General features: G+C 35.8%; 1 protein-coding gene across 1 annotated transcript in view; it reads right to left on the reverse strand.

Annotated features, from left to right (window-relative positions):
- The window catches only part of LOC134796727 (connectin-like), a 119,802-nt gene that overhangs the window by 59,435 nt on the left and 35,406 nt on the right, over positions 1-24,961 (reverse strand). The window contains exon 2 of the mRNA XM_063768919.1: positions 8,769-8,834. The gene's annotated coding sequence lies outside the window, so the exon portion shown is untranslated. The remainder of the gene's footprint in view (positions 1-8,768; positions 8,835-24,961) is intronic.

The raw sequence follows: 24,961 nt of genomic DNA on the forward strand, positions 1-24,961 counted from the left end.
GGGAGAAAATGCTCGAGTTGCTTAAGAAAACGCCCAAAACACCATGCATGTGCCTTTAAAAATTGAGGAGTTCCCTCAATTCCTCATGGATCCCATCATCAGAACAGAACCAAATTAAAATGGGACCAACTCGGAGGTAGCTCCTTTCAAACAAAAAAAGAATTACTCAAATCGGACTACGGATGTCGGAGTAATCGGTGAACGTACATAGAAAAAAAAAAAAAAAAAAAAAATAGCCACAGCCGAATACAGAACCTCCTCCTTCTATGAAATTGAAGTCGGTTAAAAAAAGTACTGAATAAGGACGTATTATGCTTAAGTTTAAAATTTGATTGTTTTATATTGATTAAATAAAATTCCTTTGCCATATATTTATATGGCTAACTTTGCGCCCGTTATTCTTCAATATTTTGCTTACTAGCATTAATTGAACTGATCATGGTAAGTTTTTGACTTCATTTACGTAAAAAATGTTTTGTTTAATGCGGTAGACCTTTATTTTTGTAAATTGTTGTTCAAAGTTTAGTCTATAAAATCACTTAAAATATTCCTTTTACCAGCTTTTTATCAGTAACCACACAATTTTCTATTTTAAAGGCCAACGACGCCCTACGAAAATAATCTTCGCGTGGCCTATTTTTATAATAAACCCTCAAAAGGTCAAAGGAAATGTGCACGAAATTGAGCGGCCCTAACTCCCAAAACATCGGGTTTAAGTAAGGGTGTGCCCTAAAATTATACCCAAACTATAATAATAATCATTAGGGCTAATGTGTTTTGTAATTGGTGTATCGACGTGAGGCGTTTAATGACTATATCATGTGACGGACTAAAGACGTTTTGAGAGAGAATTATGTAACTTTATACATAGGGAGTAACTTAGTTTAAAGGGCAGTCAGTAAAGCTTGGTAAAACATAAGGCCGTATTCTAATAATGCTTATAAGATGTCACAGCGATACGATTCCGATCTGTCAGTGTCAAAAGTGACATTTCTTCAACCAAAAACGTCACTTTTGAACACAATTATTTCATCTTGAACTTTTTGGCCTCAACGCATCACCATTAACAATAAAGCTTTGTTTAAAATATCGCCTGCTCAGCAACTTGTGTTGTCAAAAGTGACATTTCTTCAACCAAAAACGTTTTGACACTGACAGATCCGTATCGTGTCCCTGTGACATCTTATAAACGTTGTTCAAATACGGTCGTTAGTTGCTACAACATTTTATTGAACTTGCAATTGAAAATGTTCGTTTAACAATTAGCAAAATGTTTTATAAATATTTGCTGCCGATTGTGCTGTCTTTTAGGATATTTTATAGGTATAATTAGCAGCACAAGTTGCTAAGCAGGCGCTATTTAAACACAGCTTTATTGTTAATGATGAAATGGTGGTGCGTTGAGGCCAGAAATTTTATACGTATATCATCAAGATGAAATATTATTCAGAAAGGAGAAACGGACTCAAGTTAGAAACGGATACGATTTCAGTATATTCTACTTCGTTTCACGATAAAAATAAAACTTTTACCCACCTAAGATAATTCCCCAGGTGCAGACCTGAGTAAGGTGAACATTAGGCTGGTTAAATTCGCACGCTGAATGGCGCCATAATGAGCCAGTCCTAGGGTACCTTGTACCATGTACAAAATTTAAATATCAATCACCCTAAAAATTTTTTAAAGACAAATAAAAAAACAAAAATCTTTTACTATAGGTATGCCGAAGCTTAAGCATAATCATCGCTTTAAAAAAATCATAATATGATTTTTTTAAAGCGATATATTGTTCTTCAACTGCTAACCAAGGGTACCAAGGGAGCATAGCTTACGTAGACAGTAAGAACACTTGACAAGGATATTGTCAAAAGTTTTTGTAGCCGCGAGAGATAGTGATCCCATGGGCGGGTCACGTCATGTTACTGCACAATTTAACCCGTTGGGGGTTATTTTGACATGTGTGGTTAAAGGGGTTGCTTGAAAATGATGTAGATAAAAACGGTTGTGACAGACAGATGAACACAGGTAATCTTGCAAATATTATTATAGTTAGCCTCGTAGCATTGTTTATCCGCCTTTTGTATATTGAGTTTTCGTTGTGCTATAAAGTACCATCAAGTTCCGCGATTGTTGCGCCATTTAGGGTCCTAGCTAAATTGGTTGTTCAATACTTACGCTATAGAATTTCCAATTTAGCAATAACCCTAACCAAAATGGCATAACAATCCCGCGTGGTGTCTGTACAGTCAGCCAAGAAAGTGGTCTATCATCTGGTTCATAGAGTCGAAAAGTAGTAGACCACTTTCTTGGCTGACCGTACATAAAAATAACTACATTTAGTGAAACAAAATATACCAAAACACAAGACAAACAGGGAAATCGACTAGTAAAATTGTAACGAAATTCTCCCTACACAACAAATACTCTATCCTCTTGGGGTTCCATATCCTAATACTTAGTACAAATAACCTCCAATGAAAATTTAAATCTTAATTAAATGGAACAGAGTTGCTTTTGTTTAGTTTCGTTCTATTTTGAAACAAAACAAATTCAACTCTATTTTCTAATACCCTTGATTCAAATTCAACTGCCAATGTTCCTTATATGGTGGGCCGCTAGAGGGCTAAGGATTACTTCCCTCTGGTTGTTTAATCAGCGTACACAAACCTATTTCATCCCAAATCCGATCACCTACCCAAATCTTCAAACGTACGTTGCCATCCATTCTTGGCATTGAAGGCATACAATCTTGCAAATTAGTCCGACACGGCTCAAGGATTTCTTCAGTCCCTCGGGAACTAAGAAACACGGTTTAGCTCTCAGTGAAGCAATTGGTACACGCGTGGCCTTAGGTATTGACTATTTTGGGTTTTAACTTCCCTGCGCCGGGTGTAAAGTGCGCGGTCTGACGTAGTTAGGAGAAATGAGCTCTTTCCTGGTAAAACTTTATTATTATATATACCGATCTGTCAATATCAAAAATTATGTTTTTAGTTGAAGAAATGTCACTATAGACACTGACATATCGGTATCGTATCGCTGTGACATCTTATAAGCATTATTCGAATACGGCCGTTTTGCTCTGGACGTCATGAAATAAATTGACTTTGAAGCTTAATTTTCTTCCTAAAAACCGTCCGCTTCCTTAGTGGCCATATGATGAAAATCTTAGAAAATGTACCGCAATCGTTAATATGATATAAAATCGCCATAGAAGTTATTGAAAAACTAGCTTGAATTTGGAATTCGCTGCGCGGTGTGCACAACAATATTGTTCCATTCGTTTTTCAAAAGCCGTTTCGATTGGTTTGCCTTGTTTAAAATTAAATTTAACAATGATAAGGTACAGTCACCACACGGGATTGTTATGCCATTTAGGGTTCTTGCTAAATTGGAAATTCTATAGCGTAAAGTATTGAACAACCAATTTGGCTAGGACCCTAAATTACGCAACGATCGCAGAGCGTGATGGTACATGTCCGTCTGTTTATAAAATAAAAAACACGCTTGGTAAGTACCTACAACACACTGCGGACATGTCGCCGGCTTGATGATTGATATGTACATAATTTTACCGTTCTCTTTACCGCGGCAGGACGCTGTATCATAGCCAAAAAAAGCAGTAGGTATTGTCCCAAAAGATATAACTCTTCCAACACCCTTTTGATACTGCGTATTCTCATAACTTTTTTTTATAATAGTCATAAAAGATCACCTCGAAAGATAGACATAAATGTTGTTATTTGTAGCACATCGTATTGAAATTTTATTATGTTCCCTAAGGCTCAAAGCGTGGCGCGCCCTGTGTCGAGTTCAAATACGCAAGTCATGTGTTTTTGTTATTCCGCAAGAGAATTCGAAATATGTGTAAGTTACATCGTCGTGGTAGGTTTTTCATAAAGTGGATTTTTAAGCTGGTCACGGTCATTGAGTATGTTTATTTTAAACGTTGTCTGCGACATTCTCGTCCGTGCTCCTTGCTCGTTTCTTCGTGATTGAGAACCGCTACCACATGAGGTACTCGTTTTGTGCACCATCGCTCTCCATTCTGTACGTTTTTTAGCCGTCCTAATAATAGTCTGTGTAAATCCGTGGCAAAAGGCCTTCTTAACGATACAGATGTAAGTAGTGCATAAGTAATTGTTTTCCATCGTATTTTCTCGGAAACTTTCGTATTTGTCATGCTACTTCAGTAAAACTCAGTACTTTTCGTACCGAGACTAACTGAAATAGCAAGACAGGTTCATACGTTTCCATATAACTTTGCATGTGCATCGGAGCGGACACAATCACACATTTATTTATTATGATTAGGTTTGTATCGATAACAACGTGAGTCTATATTTAATAATTCACTAGTACTGTACATTTTTGCCCTCAAATATTCGGGCTATGCGATACTGATGGGCTATATTTGCGGCCGGCGAGCCCACCTGGCTATTTAGTATGTAATATTGTCAAACAACAATGTCTGATAAAGTCACACATATTAACAAAAGTGTGGCCCGCGTCAACTTCCTTAACTATTATGTGGTCCTTGGCTGCTAAAAGGTTGCCGACCGCTGGACTATATGATTAATAGGTATAAGTAAAACACACACGTAACAAAGTTATGTTAATATGGGGATTAATAACATTAAGACCTTGAACTAAATGAAGGTCACAGTTACAAGGGACCAACTTATTCTGGGTCTGCACTTAGGTATTATGTAGATTTAACCTGTCGCTTAGGCGAAAAAAGGAATAAGTTTAATACAAAGTGCATGGCTCTTGTGACTTTCTTCACTTGAGCCACGGTAGCAGCCTCAAGCTAAATGGAAGAGAACATATTACTCCGAGTTTTAAAAGAGCGTATGTACTCATTTGTATGCTTGATGATAAGTCGTTTTTATTACGACGATATAAATGAAGGGATTCGTTGGTGACAGCGTTGAACTTGGTTATTTATTTATATATGTACGTCTTACTGTACTTCTTATTAAGCTTTGTTGATGGGTTTAATGTAACTTTTTAGTTTTGGAAGCGGCAATTTAGCCAAAAATCAACATTTTTACAAGATAACCAGAAAAATATAAAACGTATTTATCATATTATGCGTAAGAAATTAATGTTACGTTAACATACTAGGGATCCGTTTAAACGAAAACATTTTTGAAGCTCTAAACAATTTTTTTAAAGGTGTTGTTTGGAGAAAGCTACTGTACGAAATTGAATTATTTTTTGTGGAAAATGAAGTAGGTAATTAAAAGAACCAAATTGTACCTACCTGTGTAGGTAGGCACAATTTGCAGCTTCCTGCTAGCAATACCTTAACATTGCATTTCTTTCCTTTTTGCAATGATCTTTACCTTTCCTTTTGCTTTGTATAGGGTCAGTTGTTCTACATTGAAACAATCGGACACAGTGTAACTTTGCGATATCTCGGAAACTAGGTGTTACCAGCTAGTGCCGTCTGTCAAGCAAGGGCAGGCTCAGGGACCCCCAGCACCTCCCCAAAACACGAGCGCGCCTCGGAGAAGGAACACGCTGCTACGAGCATTATTGTGAATTCGTGCAACTAAAGTAAATTTTTTCATTTAAGTTTCGCAATTTTTTACCAAGATATAGACTCGAGTTTGGCGTATTTTAAGTTTTTGTTATGTTATATGTGTATTAAAGTTTATTTGGAGCTAAATATTTTTAAATTTCTTTCACTCTTTGGTGCAGTTTTTATTAATTGATTAAAAAAACACCCCCTAGTCTCACAATGAAACATTTTTATGTAGTATACAATGAAACATAATGTTCACTGAACACCAGTACCAGCACACAATGAAACAAACTCATTATTTTTTTAAATAATTAAAACCTATGTGCTAAATTTGTGAAACTAAAATACCATGAAAATTGGTAATAATTTGTCTATCATATGACAAAATATAAGATACTTAACTTTAGGAATGGCTGAGATAGGATGGCTTATATGTTGAATGTTTCATTGATGGCAAGGTTAAGGACACATGTCTTACATTGAAACAGTCGTGTATAAACACTATGACAGGACCCTAACAATATACCTAATAAAAATAAGTTAAGTTAATGTACATACCTACTAAAAATATATGTTTTAGTTTAAGGACAATAATATTGTGTGCCCTACAGGGTGTCATGTACCTACCGCTTTATACTTGTAACACCTTACTGTATTATGAACATGACTACAATGAAATGAAATAAAGAAATAAAGAAACACTATGTTGCAAGAAAGTGTATGAAATCAAACATGGAGATGCTCAAAACCCTCCCGCGTCTACCTAGTTGGCAATCATGCTCCGTGGACATAAAAGGCGCCTTTTTCGCAGCATGCCGTACCTGCCGACCAGATTTTCGATTCACAATGAAACTCAGGTGTGTGTACAATGAAACAAGTCTTTCGCTTTTAGATATTTCAGCAATCTTATAATGATTCCATATGTCGGAAACCTTTTAAATAACTAATTTCAGCCTACCACTATTTTCTCCTTTCATTTCTCATTAATTGAGTGAAAGCATATATGTATTAATGTCACTTATTTATTACACCGTTTCAATGTTTATTAACGATGTTTCATGGTAGACTATAATTATTACATTTGTTTCACTGTAAAAATCAGAGTGTTTCATTGAAAACATGCACAAGTACACAATGAAACAAAACTCATTTTTCAAAAAAAGGCTTATAATACAGGAACTGTTACAGATAAGTAGAAACCAAGAATGCCATATGATAGCCAACGAAATTGTTTATCTTCATACGAAATGTCACACTCATAACTTTAAAAACACCAGAGATAGAAAGGCTTGAACTTTTAGTGTTTCATTGATCAACAAGTTACCCTACAGTTATGTCAAGGATTCAATATACAACTTTAATATTGCGCTGAAGTTATACTCACTCAGTTAACTTCTATTTCGCTTGAGTGCTTTCTTTTGAACTAAAGCTTGCTTTATTTCTAAGCTTAAGGATCGTTCTTGGTATCTGATAATGGATTTAAAGCTTTATTTCTGACACCTGAGACGATGGAATATAAATTTATGTTTTATGCAATTTCATAAAGAGATTAAAGCGTACTAAGATTTTCATAATTTGACTATTGATTCGATATGCTGGCCAGTCGTCCACGATTTTCACGGTTCTTTAGCCTAAAATTAATTTGAGTTTTTATTCTGAAAACTGCCTAAAAATAATTGTAAATATTTTATAAAGTACAATTAAAGATATTACAAATCTTACAATTTAAAACATATTATTACACTAAGTTACATTATTTCTAAAAAAACATCACATAATTACTAAATTTCTACAAATTACATGACATGACATAAAAAAAAATATTGTAACAAGAATATTATTTTCGACTTTCGAAACAATTATTTTATAAAGTATTCACTTCATCAAAAGCCACGGAGAATCAAAAAGGCCGAACTTGTATCTATCAAGAAATAATTGGCTATTTTTATTTAATATATAAATAAGTATAGCGTAGGCATATTTGATTTTATCAATCTGTAATTCGAATCCCTCCAGGTGAAACAATTTCCAACTGAACTCCCTTTTAACACAAAAGACCCTTTCAGCATATTCATGGTAATTATTAAGGTACCTTTAGAGCAAATAGCCATTTTGACAAACGTCAGCTATTAAGGTGTATTGAGGTCGCAGGGACCCTTAGGGCATGGGACGGTTGAGTGCCACTTGGTGAAGTGATGTTAAGTGATCGAATGCCGTTTATGCAATACGAGTAGGTTATTTTAGTAATGGGTCAGGCAGAATTTACAAAACGTCAAACCAATATGCTCCTGTGAAGTTACGGTAGTTTATGTACACACTCCTGTGTATATTGTATCTAAATGATTCATATTAATGTTTTATGTATCATTAACACAAATGACTTACTTATATCATTTCATCCAAATGCCGTCAAACGTTGGACGAAGGCCTTCCCCAAGGATTCCCGGAAGGACCTCTCATGTCGTTTATCGCTATGGCCCGATTTATATAAGCGACCATGTCTCAGGCCTGACAAGGGGATAGCAATATATCGCGTGACATTTATTTAAAAGCTTATTTTGTGATGGACACATCACTTTAATATTCACTTTCCGTTGTGTTATCCATTAGTTTATATAGTGCAAGTTAAATGTAGTGCAAAATAAAGTAATTTGAAAGAAAATAATACATTTTACTTAATATAAGATGAGGCCTGTAAAATTAGCAAAATAATAATATTAAGTGTTCATAAAATTTCAACAATTATATAGAAATAAATAATGTGATTGCTATTTATAAGCATTTTAGATGACCTGTCTAGACAGTGGGTGACCCTGCATAAGAAGCCGATGGTCCCGGGTTCAAATCTTGGTAGGGAAATTTAATCATGTGATGAACTCGGATATTAAATTTGTTCAACAGTCATAGGTGTTTTCTATATATTTAAGTTTTTATAAATATTCATTTATTCTAAGTAACCACATCACAAGTCTTATTGAGCTTACTGTGTTCATATATAATGGCCTATAATATTTATTTTACTCCACAAGCTTTAAATACAAACTAAAACAATACATCATCATTAAGATCATGTTAAAAATGCAAATTTTCTCAATAAAATACGCAAATGAAATTATAGACGCAGAGAAAGAAAAACTCAAAGAAAACTTTATATTTTAGCTCTCTCACAGGCCACACACAGTAGTAATAGAAGTGAATAAATAAAGACATGCAAATTGTGACGGTTTTCTAATATTACCTTCTCACAAACAGCTCGGGACAGACAGTCGACAGCAATAACCTCTCAAAAGAAGCCGTCGCATGCCTGAAAACAAAAATTCACTTTAGTTTTGACTTATAGGTAAAGGGTGAAATTGTTATCTTTGACCATATTACTGAGGTGGATATTTCGCGATTTCAGGGTTGGCCCCATTATAGTAAAAGTTGTTCTGTACGACCCACATCAGCGTATGGTCAAACATAACAATTTCAACCTGTATTTTTGACTAGTATTTCGTTTAGTCCTTGCACGTCCTTATAAACAGTAAAAAAATTACATGAAAAATTTGTATGTAACTCATTCTGTGACAGTAACAGAGTTAAGCGTCGTTAAGGTTACAAGTACCTCGCCTGTCGACGTATTGTCAGCGAACGCGTTATAGGTCATTTTTACCCAGATTAATAATCCACTGCTATTCAAGCCTTTTCTGGTTGTAATAATAGGTTAATGAATTTGATCTGTATTTGTTTTTCAGGTCGAAGAAATGTCACTCTTGAGAGCTGACAGATGATATCCATAACAAATCCAGATCCAATTCATTAACTGTTATTACAATCAAAATAAGCCTGTCGTATTAATAGTTTTGCAACCTCTGTGTAGGTACCTATACAAAGGGTTTCAACTCATTATTACAATGTAGGTATGTGTCGTCGATGTAGACAAAGACTTTATGCTCAAAATCAGGCCCCTAATAACATATCAACCAGTCGGTAGAGCATGAGACTCTTAATCTCAGGGTCGTCGGTTCGCGCCCCACGTTGGGCGCCAATGTGATTCCAAAATGTCCTCAGGCCTATTGTACAGTTTGAGGTCAAATGTATCTGACACACCTTGTAATAAATATGATATGTCGTATAAACTATTAACGCTTTGCTCATTTAATGTAGGGCAGCTGGCTATAAAATAGGACAGGCGACAATATACTTATGTACTTATGTGATGTATGATTAAATCTATTGTCTGTAGAAATTTCATTGTGTATAAAACTAGGTTGTACGGGTTTCCCAAAAGTTTCCATCAAAGCTTATAACACAAGGCCTACCACAGCCAAGCAACTACTACACGTTATGAATCGTTCAAAGCGCCCCAAAGTTCAATGCCGTACTGCGTGTAAAAGTATACAATCTCATAATAAACAAAGGCGTCTTAATAAGAGGCGTTTTGTGTGTTTTCCTTCAGAAAAAAAAACTCAACGTCGTGTTACGATAGCTCATTAGCATTTTGCTCTCGTATGTGCTGAAAAGGGAAAAATCTGAGTTTACAAACCTGAGACGCGATTTTACGAGACTTTTGCTAAATGAGAAATGATATCGTTCACAAGAGAAAAAATGTTAATTAAAAGTGATAGTTTTTTTAAAGTTTAGTCGTCAAGGTGAATAATAGATAAGACATTTTGTAAATATTTTAAGGACCTACTAAAAAAATGGGATCAATTTGGCTGTCTCATCATCGGTATTAAAATCGGGGTATACCATCGGTGTTATTTTTTAAAGGTAATGGTTATTTGTTTAACCCCTTGCAAGCTAACCCGACCCGAGAAAGCGAACGATTCTTATATTGAAAGGTTCGAAAAGCGGATACTTGAGCATTATGAGGGTTTCAAGGCACGAGGGTTAAACAATTATTGCTCCCGTGTAAAACAAAAAATAAACCACCACACCTATGCGAGAAAAAAATCACTTTTAAGCATTACAAATCGTATAGACATAGACATAGAAGACATAGAAAAATTTTATTTAACACCACATTGAAAAATATTTACAGGCAATGCTACAAAACATTATAAGCTTAGAATTAAACTTAAATAGGCAAAAAATATTATGTTTACATGTAGATATAATTTTTTTAAATTATGATGTTAAAAAGGAGCGAACCTCAGCATGTGTTGCAGCAGGCTTGCCTACTACAACGCTGGTTTTCAGGCCGACCCTTCGTACAATATGAATTTGCTTGCTGCTTGTCGGAAACTATGGCTAACACTATTTTAGATTGTGTAGAAGATAATATAGTTATGTGTATATATGATTGTTTGTGGATACATTTATAAGATTATACTGTATGATACTATGACATATGTGAAGGTAGGTTTAATGTTTAGGTTTAATAAATACGTTGGGTAATAAATATATATTGAGGAAATACATAAATGTAATAATATTACTATATGTATAGGTACTGAGATTAACAAAGTTGAACGGCGCATAAGTACGATTTCGACCACTACAGATACGTCGGTTTTACTCTAGTACCAGAAGGTAGCGTGCTTTGAAATTCTAGAAGTTGTTGTTTGAGTTTTAATTTAAAAGTGCCAATTGTATTTAAGTTTTTGATAGGTGGCGGTATGTTATTCCAACATTTTGTTGCTGAGTATTTAAAGCTACCTTTGAAAACGGCGAAGTGACAACGAGGCAACAACAAATCACTGCAAACTGATCTGATTCCATACAAGCTTGACCTGCTACCGCGAAATTTAAACTTATTAAACAGATACTCTGGTTTAGACGTTTTAAAAACACCAAATAACAGAGATGAAAGATGCAATTCTCTGCGTAGTGACATTTTAAGAATACGCGCAGAGTTCCGTATGTCTAATGACAGAGTTGCTAAGCGCATCTTCTACTCTGAGTTGCAAAGTGGCAAGCGGAAACAGGGCGGCCAACTTTTGCGCTACAAAGATGTGCTGAAGCGTCACATGCGGAGATGTGACATTGAACCATCGCACTGGGAGACTTCGGCACAAGATCGGCCGAAGTGGAGGCATACAGTGAGTACAAAAGTGCAAGCCTTTGAAGAGCAGAGGCGAGTGGAACTCGACGCGAAGCGTGACGAGTTAAAGGCCCGACCACCTGCGGTCATAAATTACAATTTTGTCGGAGGGGTGCTGACCTGCGGTGAGTGTGGACGTACATTCACCGCAAAAATAGGCTACGTCAGCCACCTGAGAGCTCACGATCGTCGCTCTCACTAGCCAGTAAATACCCAGTCGCCGAGGCCGAAACCGGCTAGGACAGGATGATGATGATGACGCGCAGAGTTCAAATATGGCGTCACGTGCTCTCGTGGTGCGACTCCAAAGCAGTAACGTGCGCAGGCGTTTTGCACTCTTTGCACCATCCGGTCTGTACTAGCTAATAAACGGGGGCCATAAACGACATCAGCATAATCAAATTTAGAGAGTACTAATGAAGAACAAAGCTTAATTCGCAAGTCAACACTTAGGAAATCGCGAATCCGATAAAGTACTTTAAGTCTGTAAAATGTGTTCTTCACAATTTGAGCTATGTGACCTTCGAAACACAATGACTCATCCATCAATACTCCCAAATTTCGCGCCTCCGATACACGTTCTACCACATTTCCCGAGATAATGATAATTGGTTGATGGTTTTCTACCTGTTTAATCTGTTTCTTGGAACCAAAAAACATAACTTTGGATTTACTAGGGTTTAACACTAAACAGTTTGACTCAGACCAGGCTGTAATATTCTCAAGATCTTTGTTTAATTTGTCAACGGCATAACCAGTGTCAATTGGGTCGAAAGAGATGTAAATTTGGATGTCATCAGCGTAAAGGTGAAAATTACAATTCCTAATAATACCACTGACATCAGCTGTGTAGAGAATAAAAAGGAGCGGACCTAAGATTGAGCCCTGCGGCACACCTCTGGAGACGACAGATGGCTTTGATTTTGCATATAAATTAGTATCGTTTGAGATTTGAACTACTTGCGTGCGGCCACTAAGCTAACTGGCAAACCATGCGACCGTATCTGACTCAAAACCATAGTATCTCATTTTGGATAGTAATAATTGGGTGTTTATGGCATCAAAAGCACGTGAAAAATCTAAAAGTGCCATTATCGTACTATGACCCTCGTTTTGTGCTGACAGAATATTATCAACTACATCTAGGAGTGCCGTCGTCGTGCTACGAGATTTGCGAAAACCAGACTGCAGGGTTGGGAGAACTTTATTTGTTTCGAGAAATGCTGACAATTGCATGTATACCACGCGCTCAAGTATTTTAGACAGACACGGAAGTATACTAATCGGCCTTAAATCTTTAAAGCTTGTGACATTATTTGTTTTAGGAAGCGGCGTTACCAATGCAACCTTCCAGGCGTCAGGAAAAACGGAGGTAGAAATAGATTTATTAATAATGGCAGTGATCGCACCTAGAGAATGGGGAAGGGTAAGAAGCCAAGCGTATCCAAATGAAAACTAAATATTAAATATAATAAACCATTTAAAATTATCATTAAAACGTCAAGTCTACCAGCCATGATGAGGAAATAATTCTAAATTTGCATAGGATTACTCTGCTACTGTTGTAGATAAAATGAAGCTTTCTCATGAGTTTTCGAATGATAAAGAGAGTCTTTACGTATTGGTGTGGTGAAAATGTTATTATGTTAGTGATTTTAGGTTTAATTCTATTTCAAATTTGTTCAATGTGACTTATATTATCCATTTAGCAAATTAAAGTAGGTACCTACAGTTAAATGTTAGAAACCGTATCAAAAATAGAACAGAAAAAAGTCATAATCACAACTCAATTTAATATAACAAACAATATTATTGTGTCAACAAACGTTATTATATGACTTATTCTGCTTAATAATTCATATAAAATTCGGCAAACATTCAATCGTGTGTTTCTAGTTTCTAAGTAAATATCTTGGGGCCGATTTTTGAAATTCGAGCGCTCGATTTCGTCACTCGAAAATCGGTGGAAAACAGTGAAATGCTAATTTTTTAAATACGAGCGATAGAAATTGGGAATCGAGTGGTATTGACCACTCGTTTTCAATTCTATTAGTAGAATTTAAATGCCGGGTACATGGAGATATTATTGAACGAAATACACGAAATCGAGCGGTCGAAATTCAAATATCAGCCCCCTTAAAACATTTCAAATGAAAACCAATCATGTTTTCAGTTTTTCGCTTTACCTATTCGATATATTTTTTGGCATAATAATATGCTAAGTCGAAAATGAGAATATATTTTTCTTGTCATAAACGTGATTTCTCGCGATTTCTGCAGACTTATAGATATCTAAGGTAAACAACCAACGCTTTAACATTACTTGGCAACTCAGTATTTTGCTATTAACACACTCTGTCGTTTGTAAATATTTATTCAGGGCTTGGTGTAAATGTAAATAACATTTTCACATTGAAGATTTACCACTAGATATAAATATTTTATAGGATTACAGATTACTTTGCGAATTGAGAGTAAATGATTAGAATTTAAAAGTCGAATAAGATCTTTTACGATTTATCTGCAGCGCATTTCGTTTATCACTTTATTTTCTTATATTCGTTAGAAATGAATAGGTGGCATACAATTTTATATAACTTAGTCGTATGTTTTAGTTTAACTTAAATAAAATATTTGCCTTACAAGGCCATCTGGCATGTACAATCAGCTCCAAGTTTGTAATTAGAATTTTGAATGAATAGTTTTGGACCATGTAACTTTGACAGAGTCATTATTACAGTCAGTCAGTATTACATTGACATAGGTACTTCTTTATTTCTGTTTTTTTTCTGTCTAACATCATGCCAGGCAGCTTTAATTTATCTAGTCCGTCCTAGTTATCTTACTAAGAGCGCTGGTGGCATAGCGGTAAGAGCGTGCGCCTTTCAATCCGGAGGTCGCGGGTTGAAATCCCGGCTCGTACTTAGGTATGATGAGTTTTTCGGAACTTATGTACGACTAGCAAGCGCAGCGTAGGACGTCCACCCACAAGATGGACAGACGATCTTGTTAAGGTCGCCGGAAGACGCTGGATGCGGGTCGCTTCCAACCGGCACGTATGGAGGTCCAAGGGGGAGGCCTATGTTCAGCAGTGGACGTCTTATGGCTGAGATGATGATGATGATGATGATGTACGAAATATCATTTGATATTTACCAGTCGCTTTTTGGTGAAGGAAAACATCGTGAGGAAACCGGACTAACCCAACAAGGCCTAGTTTCTCCTCTGGGTTGGAAGGTCAGATGGCAGTCGCTTTCGTAAAAACTAGTGCCTACGACAATTCTCGGTATTAGTTGCCAAGCGGACCCCAGGCTCCCATGAGCCGTGGCAAAAAGCCGGGATAACGCGAGAAAGGTAACCGGCGGGATACATTTTTTCAATGCTTGAGTCTCAAATAAGATAAACTTGATATGTATGTACCTGGCGTTCACTTTTATTGTATTGTCCACAAGAGTAGCTTTTTTCTGAATTGTGTTTGACCCAAAATAAAAAAAAATCTGCATGATACTGAAAATCTAATGGAGAACCATTCACACTCCGACCAATTAGTATTCAAGCCACATGTGCAATTAAAATGTTGATTTTCATCCACACTGTCGTGTCGCTTCATTATTTCAGGCCATTGTTTATGGAACAGATAATGATCCTTCGAAATATCGGAGACGCCATTGTTGGGAACAATGCCTCGTTGTGTAAGATTGCCGCGACTATTTGCGCTAAGTGGGTTTTGGCCACAGATATTTAGTTTGATAGATATCTATAGACCGACCGCTTAAATGAGTCCTCGCCCCGCCACCCTTAGACGTCCTACCCCGTCGCCCCCGTACCGCGCAGGCGAGGACTCATTTAAGCGGTCGGTCTATAGTGTATCCTCTCCCAGCGTATATCGTTGGCCATACAGAGAGGTAACGCGGCCAGCGTCATGGGGCCAATGTCGCTGCGGCCCTTTTAGAATGGGTATTCTTTTCATAACTCTTATAGTACTTACTTACCTATATCCTTTAGTATTTGTTTTATTAAGAATGAGTTTAATTTTTAAGTAGTTATATTTAATGCTAGTTTAGTTTTAATTTATTTATTCTAGTTTCATTTTATTGTAATCTCCAAATTTATCTTGTTCAACAAAAGCACTTTTTACACGTGTGATAGATGCATAAACACTACGAATTACAATCTAGAATTAGGAATCAGAAGAAATTGGTAAATTTACTTGAACAGCGTCTTACATGACGTATTTTTTAGAAAGCTCCTAACTTATATTCAATATGTTTAAAAAATGTGAATATTGCCGGTAGTACGTTAATTCACTGCTGCGTTATGAGTGGCTTGAGTGAGACCAGGATCATTTGCCCCATTAAAATAATTAAGCTAGTTTTGTTGCGTATACTCAACCCGTGGCATTATAATCGATCAATCAATTTTAGGGATTAAAGTATTTTTAATTAACTAAAAATTTGGCTAATATTCAGACGTAGTCTCTATAATGCAAAAAAAAGATGCTTTAGAATAGATTTAGATTATTTAAAAAAAAGAGACCTCAGTATAAAAAATGTCATTGGATTCATCCGTCTGAAAATGATTATGATATATTCTGTCCATGAATGTATACAACTGCGCAGAGCGCGATAGTTAACGAAGTAAGTGAATATGCGTGGTCTACTAAATTATATCTCTATGATTTTCTCCCTTTCCCGTTTTGGCTTTTTGATGAGTAGATATTTTGTGGAACGTTTGAAATTATTCACGATGAATGCTTTGGAGTTATCTGATTTTGTTACGATTTGTGGCGAAAAATGAGCAGACTATAGCCTCTGAAGTACCTACCTACTTCCCTACATTAAATGGTGATAAAATAATATTTAACGTTTAGGTAAAAATGTTTCTATTGTATACTTATGAAAATAAGATAACTATTTTACACCTTTAAACGAGCAATTCTTGAATACTTAAATAGGTATATATTTATTTATATATTTCGGGGATCTCGGAAACGACTCTAACGATTAAAACTAAAATATTACTTAGCTAATCCGCGAAAATGTAACGTGCTAGTCAATCAGTGCTAACCCGTTATACTTACTTGCGTATTTTTTACATGCAATTAATGTTCCCACCCTCCCACCGCAAAAATAACTACATTCACTATTTCACTATTTGAAAACGGCTCTAACGATTTCGATGAAATTTGCTATATGGGGGTTTTCGGGGAGGAAAAATCTATCTAGCTAGGTCATATCTCTGGGAAAACACACATTGTTTTAATTTTCATAATAATGTTTTCCGAGCAAAGCTCGGTCTCCCAGATATTAATTAGCTATTAAACAGCTATTATGTGTCGACTCACGGGGCACCCGGAAAGTTATATAAAAAGGAATCAAAATTACCTATAAGCAAACACTGCCGTTTCCTGATTACGTCATTGACATAAATCGTTACCCTTGCGGCCAATTTCGGCCAAAACTGAGTCCCGAGGTAACAAGAAAACTCCCAAAGAATATAATAACGCACTCAATTATAGGTATGTTATTGAATGAAGCGGCCGAAATCCCTATTAGCTTTAGAAATAATAAGGAATTGGTCACATTTCTTGCGTGAACTCGGGTGAATTGAGTTCTCTCTATCGTATGTTTTTTTTTTTTTTTTATCGTCACATATATTTGGGGCCTTCATTGTGTAACATATTATTGCTGGTGACTGTACGAGAGTAAAATAATCAGGTCTAGAGTCCGTCTAAGCTAATTTTGCGGTGACTTGAATAGTACGAAGTGAGGGGGTGTCATTATGAACGTCATATTTTCATAGAATATAGACATTTATGATGATATTTCCACACGTTGTCAATGAAAATGGCATGCGGAGTTAGCTTGGCCCGACTATTAACGGGCCCACTGATTAACAGTCCGCCGGACGGTATCGGCCTGTCAGTTAGAACAAAATTTTTAAGGCCCCTGTACACAATGCGCCAGCGCCGGCCACTCCAAGGGACGCAGCCTTGCGGTAGAATGAGATAGTTATTGATATTTCACTTGCTCCCTCTAACGCACATAAATGCGTCCCTGGGAGTGGCCGGCGCTGGCCCAATTGGCCCATTGTGTACAGGGGCCTTGACAGTTCCTAACAACTGACAGGCCGATACCGTCCGGCGGACTGTTAATCAGTCCCCTTTACCAATTATGTGTAATAATTTATTACACATAATTGGTAATAAAGAAGGCAACTGTCAAAAAGGTATTGCCAATGGAAATCCTTAAAACATTCTTTGGAAAAGTTTTTTAATTATTTTGCAAAAATTACTGATTATATCGTCCTAATTTGCTCCGAAATTTTATTGCATAGTTTTTCGAATAACCTTTCAATTAAAAATTGTGGATTAAAGCTACCTATGGGAAATGATACCTTGTTTTTGTTTTACCCTGTTTTACAAAGGAAATATGATATGATAATAGTCTGTATTTGCATTTGTATAGCATAAACTTTTAATATAGCTAACTGCACGTTATTTATTTACTTATAACTAGCTTGTATAGGTAAGAACATATATGTTTTTTTAGTTCTTATGAAAATACCGAAACCGAATATACAACACACGTGTATCATAAAACCATATTACGAACGACATGATGTAATAATTCGGTTCTATTTATTAATTATTCAACCGCTTCTTTGCGGAAGCCTAAATTATTCTGCACGTGTTGCGGCTCGATTCGGAAAATGAATTAGATTTCTACTAGACTTCAACAAGTTACGATATGGATAATTTAAAGATATTTGTAAGATAGAGATGTCAAATTTGACGTTTCCGCGATTCTGGAGGTCCTCTTGAACGATTTCGACAAGTTATGACTTAGATATCCAAGTCACATCTAGTCGATATCTAATGTAGATCTAGTTGATCTCTAAATCGTCTCAAGATCTTGTAATTATCTCGAAATCCGAATAGGCCTGTTGGTCTCTTGATACCCCCTACACCCCCTAGAAACAAAGGAATATTCGACCGGAATACATATACATATACTCGTAGCACGTGAACGTGATGAAGATTATTTAACTGGAAACACAATATCATACTTCTCAGAAATACTACGAACAACGAATCCATAGTGTGTACGCAAAGCCTTCCAAATCACTGTTTTATTTTGGATTTTTAATGTTATTTCTCCTATGTATTCTCTTCGCAAGCTTTTTCTGTCCCGATAGGGAAAAAAATGTTGAGGCAATTTATAAAGTTCTCGATATAGATGCCAATAGTTTTTATCAGTACGGTTACCATCAGTTTGTCACTGACATAAACGCCGTCGAGAACGTAATTTACTTTCTATACATCCCGTTTGCACTAATATGCGAGTGCGAGCGAGATGTATAGAAAGTAAATTACGTTCTCGACGGCGTTTGTGTCAGTGACAAACTGATGGTAACCGTACAGTAGTTATATATGTTACATATCACTACAGTAGTGATCACCTCAATAACAAAGTTTATCGAATAGGTGATATATTACCTTACCCATTCCTTACTACTACGTTTTTCCTAAAATAACGGCTGAAGATTACCTCTATAATAAATGAAGTAATAGTCCATATATTCAGCCGTCATTATTGAAATTATTTTGTAGATATATTTTTTGTTTTCCTACCCTAACATTATACTTACATTAAAATGTCTAACATTACCTCTATAAGGCGAAATAAGCCTAACGGCTCGGCCACGACATCGAGCGACTTGCGACGGCGGGAGCGATAACCATAGGTTGGAGCGTGACACAGCGATCGGACCTTTCGCTCCAACCTATGGTTATCGCTCCCGCCGTCGTAAGTCGCTCGATGTCGTGGCCGAGCCGTAACGGTCCAAAAAACCTCGCTTACCATAACCTTTTCCGCGTATCAGCATCCGCTCAAAATTCTCGGCAGAGGTTTTCGCGCCAGCCGGCCTAGCCAAGGTTACAATCGCTATCGCTTCGACAACGAAAAGCATTATGTCTCTCTATCACTCTTCCATATTAGTGCGACAGTGACAATTGCGTTTGGATCGCTACGGAGCGTAAGCGATCGGCATCTTGGCTACGCGGCCAGTAGAGAGGCTGGCGTCAACGTATACTGGGCTACTCGTGCGTACTGATCACACATGCTTGCAATGGTCCGCTTGCCCACATTACACAAACAGGCAAAAGCAGGAGCGCAACTATAGTCTATATCTTTATAGTTCGTTTTTTTAGCATTAGAAATAAGGTAAACAATCTTGATGTGTCATTTAATTGAAAAACTCATTTAAAAAAAAAGTCATGGCAAATATGTAACAATTATGAATCTAATACGATCATTTATATTCTTCTGCTTTCATAAGTAATAGTTACTGATTTTTAAAACGCATTTTTCAATTAAAAGACATGTCAAGATCGCTTACCTTCTTTCAAGTTATTTTTAAGGCTAAAAAAAACGAACTATAGATATTTAAATAAAAGTAAACAAACAATTTCTACATTTTCGTGTAGTTATAACATTTATTGGTTAACCAACCAAATATAAAACCGCCTGGATCAGTCACTGGACGACTTGACTTTAACCTACATTATGATCATAGTCTAATAAAACATGGTCTTCCATTCCCAGAGTGACACGGGCCTACGTCACAACAACATGGCCGCTATATATAGCGCTATCGCATATTATCATATAGCGCTGTCGCATGATAACGTAGGCCCGTGTCAGTTAGGTGACCTAGAAAAGACGGGAATGGAGTACCAGGCGGAGTATATTATTATACCATGGGCATGATCATGTAATGTTTTCATCTACCCTCAACTGGCTTAAGGAGCCATTTGAGGGTAGATTTTGTTTACTTTTATTTAAATACCTAAAGATACAGAGTATAGGCCTGCCATTTAACTGAGGCGGTTGGTAAGAAATTGTTATGGTCAGCTAAGAACTGGTTGAAGGCTTGGCTGCATGAAGCTGATTTGTATTATGTTAAGTAAGTTAAGATGTCATATTAGGTATATAAACTAGTTTTACAGCCCGATTCGAACTTTAAGATATGTCAAATATTACGTGTAGATAAGATGGATTAGATAATATGTCAGTGTCAAAAGTGACGTTTCTTCAAACAAAAACTTAACGCTTAAATAACAATCTACTCTTTTGCTACTGAAACGTGGTTATTACATAGTTACTTGCGTGTTTAATACACTGAGAAAAATAATGGCTAACAAAGTCACAAAATACGCTTTGTCATGTTTCCTTTAGTCACGGGCACAATAAGTATTGTAATTGTAAAAAAGCGAGTATATTTACTATCACAACTTTTTTGTTGTCAAATATTTATTGCAGTATCAACAAGTCGTATTTTGCCACAGAATAAATATTTTTTAGATTCGTTAACTTGACAACTGTATTTTGTGATTTTATCACGTTTAACGTTAGTACGGTAACAAAGTCACCTACTCAACAAAGCGCATTTGTGAATTTAACAACTTTAATATTAATACGGTAACAAAGTCAACTACTTAACAAAGCGCATTTGTATCTGCATTAAATGTTTTATTGTTAGATTGACAATGTAGAAAATGGCTTAAATGAAATAACAAAACGCACGAAATGGAGGGGCGGCGGAGAATGGAAGTGTGTTGTGAATTTAACCAAATATACTCGTCCATTTGCAAATAGCCGCCGCCAGTGATGCACGGGCCGCGGGTAGTGTAAATTAAATATTGTTATGTTAATGTGCTGTGTAAGTGCGAAATGTGCGTTGAGATGGATGTGTTTCTGCTAGATGCTGGGCTTGGACACCTAATCCCTAGCATACTTGGTAAGTAACTTCTCATTGTATTTTTATTACTTAGGTAGTTATTGTATTTCAATTCGGTTTTACAAGACGCTTGCGCAGGACTTCCTAGTAAAAGGCTTATCCAAAGTTGTATGCATTCCAGACTGAATTCTTCATTTGGTTGCACATATTATTCTTAATATTAGTTCATTACCTAAATACTACTATCCAGCTAACCACGCTACGCTACGGAGTATCACGCCATTGTTTTTCGTTGCATTGCACTTTGTATTGTAACACAAGTAGCTAGCAAGATTTTATTTATAACTAGATACCAGTTTGGCTATAAAAACGTCCTGTATATGTAATCTAATGCATCTAAATTATAGTTTTCGTACCTTGGTAAAATAACGTAACAATGTTTTACCATTAAAAGTGATGTTGTTTGTAGAATTAGGTAGAGTATTTATGATTTCTTAACATCTAACCATTCTAACCTATAGGAAGTAGGTAGGTAATCAACTTACTTAATTCATAATTTCATATGTTTGTTTCAGTTGTCGATTGACTTTCAACATATGTACCCAGCAGCAAATCAAACATACGAAGAAAGATTTCCTCTTATAAAGTTGAAGATTCTGAAACTACTCGCTGAAAGGGGAGAAGAAGGGCCTCTGGTAAGGTCCTAAAAATGTACTTTATGTTTTTTATTTCTTCAAATAATTTCTGCATTTTTATAAGGTCAGAAGGATGCCTCATGACGACTTTATACAGTAGCACGTTTCGTAAAACGGTCAGAGATTAGTAGGTATATTTAAGGTTTGTGTACAAGTACATGGTTCAAATCTTGCAACTGAATTTAAAACCAGCTCCCGATGTCCGACTGACCTGAAAATGTTCATACCTTCGTAACTCAGATAACATTGCAATATTTTGGTACCATTGAGCTGATCTGATGATGCACATTGAAGGTGGCTATAAGAAGAACTCTGTAATAAAACAATTCAACCTAATTGTGTTTTAGTCTGTTATAATTGTCTCGATGAGTAATATGAGTAAGTTGACAAGGAATAAAGGCTTGTATCAAAAATTAAATGTTTGACAAAAAGCTTATATTCATTTATTTTTCAGTGGGCGAAGAGCAAGAAAATATGGCAGCGTTATTGGGTATTGTCAATCTCATACGCCAAATGCCTACCATATGTGTACCGAAGAAAAAGGTGTGGAAATTATCCAGAGAAGAAGCAAGAAATGGTTTCCTGGCTAGTGTTGCAACAGATTCGGAGATAGAGACGTACTGCAACCAAAGGGAAATGCTTTGCATTACCAAAGGTATTCCAAACCAACCAAACCAGCCTTTCATTATTTTATCATTCAAAAAACAATGTTCCAAATGAGTTCGAAATATGACACCGAAGGAGTTCCTTTGAGAGAGCTACTTAAACAATTAGAAGTGCCTACAAAGTAAATAAAGATGAAGTCAAAATGATACCTTGTGCAAATTGCAATCAATCTTTTTCTACTTTTAGTAAGCTGAAAAGTCATATGGCTTTTTATCATACAAGTGTGAAATCATTTTCTTGTGCAAGAACAAACTGTTTTCGGACGTTTCAGATTTTTAGTTCATTTAGAAGACATTACCTCAAATGCCATTCGGCAATACAGGGAAAAAATTAACAATAATGCTTTTCCCTTAAAAGAAAATGTTGTACCTAGTTCAATGAACACAGATAATTTGACCATATCTTTAGATGATAGTGTGGCCCAATTAGTTTCTTGCCTTTATGCCAATCCTCAAGTTCCACAGAGCGTTGTTGGTACAGTTTTTGATGGTATAAACAATATGTTAGATAATTCTCTTTTGCCTCTTTTGGATAAGCCTTGTAAAATTTAGCCTTTAAATTGTATTTAAGAGCCATTTAACGTGTCCATATGCACTATTAAAAAAGGGGGCCACTATGTACCTTATTTTGTATTTAAGGACCCTTTGAATACATCTAAATGGTTTTTACGTTGCTGGATTCGTCAAACTAGCGGTCCAAAGTTAAAATGGCAGTTTTATTTTTGAGCTCATCGATTGACAAGCAACGTTAAAACTATTTTGATGTATTCAAAGGGTACTTAAATACAAAATACAGTACATAGTGGCCCCCTTTTTATTTAAATATCTATCGTTAAATTAAAATAATGACAATTTATTTAAGAGTGGGCGCTAGTGGACACATTAAAGGGCTCTTAATAGAAGTTTTAGAATTTTATACCATTTGCAACTACAAAATTGTGATAAGTAACCACAATAAAAGAATTAAGAATAGACATTTATTTCATTAATATTAATTTAATACAAAATAACACAGCTTGTAATAAATTTAAACATTCGATATTCGTTATAAAATAAACGAAAATTTATTACTTTTTTTGTTTTATTCTTTCACTGACACTTAGGTACCTATTCCCTAAATATTTTCAGGTCACTGTTTTGCTAACGTTAAACGCTGTTGCTTGGTGCAATGATCGCAAGTATCGCAACTGAAATATGTTATATTTCTGCATCATTTTTGTTTGTTAATGGTTCGCACTTGCTCGCTTTGTTTGTGGTCATGGTTGGCACTGTTTTCTTTTTTTCTGTTTCAACATAATGTTATTCATACAACATTGGTTCCACCTTTCAGAATGTCAACGGCCTTGAACCACGTTTTTTCGACATTTTATTTGGTATCTCACGAAAAATATGCAATTTACAGACATTTAATTTTTGCATTATTTTCTAAGTGCGAGATATAAATTAAAATGTCAAAAATCGAAGTTGAAGGTCGTTATTAGTAAAAGATTGATCCAATGACGTATGAATAACAATAAATGGTAATAGGTAGGGTAAATCGCCAGTTACTAGTCACCCTTCAATAACTGGCCACGCTATACTAAACTGAATTCTGTTTGTAGGTAAACAGAGTTCATTTTTAGTATGAGGTGGCCAGTTATTGGACAGTGGCCAGTAACTGGCGATTTACCCTATATTGAAACAGAAAAACCAAATGGTTAGCACAACAAAGTGATTTAGCCATTCCGACTATAAAGAATTGATGCCAAAACAAAGCATGTTGCTATTGCGACTACGTAAGATTTGGTTAGATTAACAACGTTAGCAGAATAGTAACCAGAAAGAATTGATACCAAAACAAAGCACATAACTATTACAACAATGTTGATTTGGTTAGGTTAACAACGTTAGCAGAATAGTAACCAGAAAGAATTGATACCATAACAAAGCACATAGCTATTATAACAACGTTGATTTGGTTAGGTTAACAACGTTAGCAGAATAGTAACCAGAAATAATTGATACCATAACAAAGCACATAGCTATTATAACAACGTTGATTTGGTTAGGTTAACAACGTTAGCAGAATAGTAACCAGAAAGAATTGATACCATAACAAAGCACATAGCTATTATAACAACGTTAATTTGGTTAGGTTAACAACGTTAGCAGAATAGTAACCAGAAAGAATTGATACCATAACAAAGCACATAGCTATTATAACAACGTTGATTTGGTTAGGTTAACAACAATTATTACAAGAACAAAATGTAAACAAATGAAATTACAAAGTTGCTTTGTCATTGGTACAAAGCAACTTTGTCTA

Source organism: Cydia splendana, chromosome 14 (genome assembly GCF_910591565.1).
Source record: "Cydia splendana chromosome 14, ilCydSple1.2, whole genome shotgun sequence".
Lineage (NCBI taxonomy): Eukaryota > Metazoa > Arthropoda > Insecta > Lepidoptera > Tortricidae > Cydia > Cydia splendana.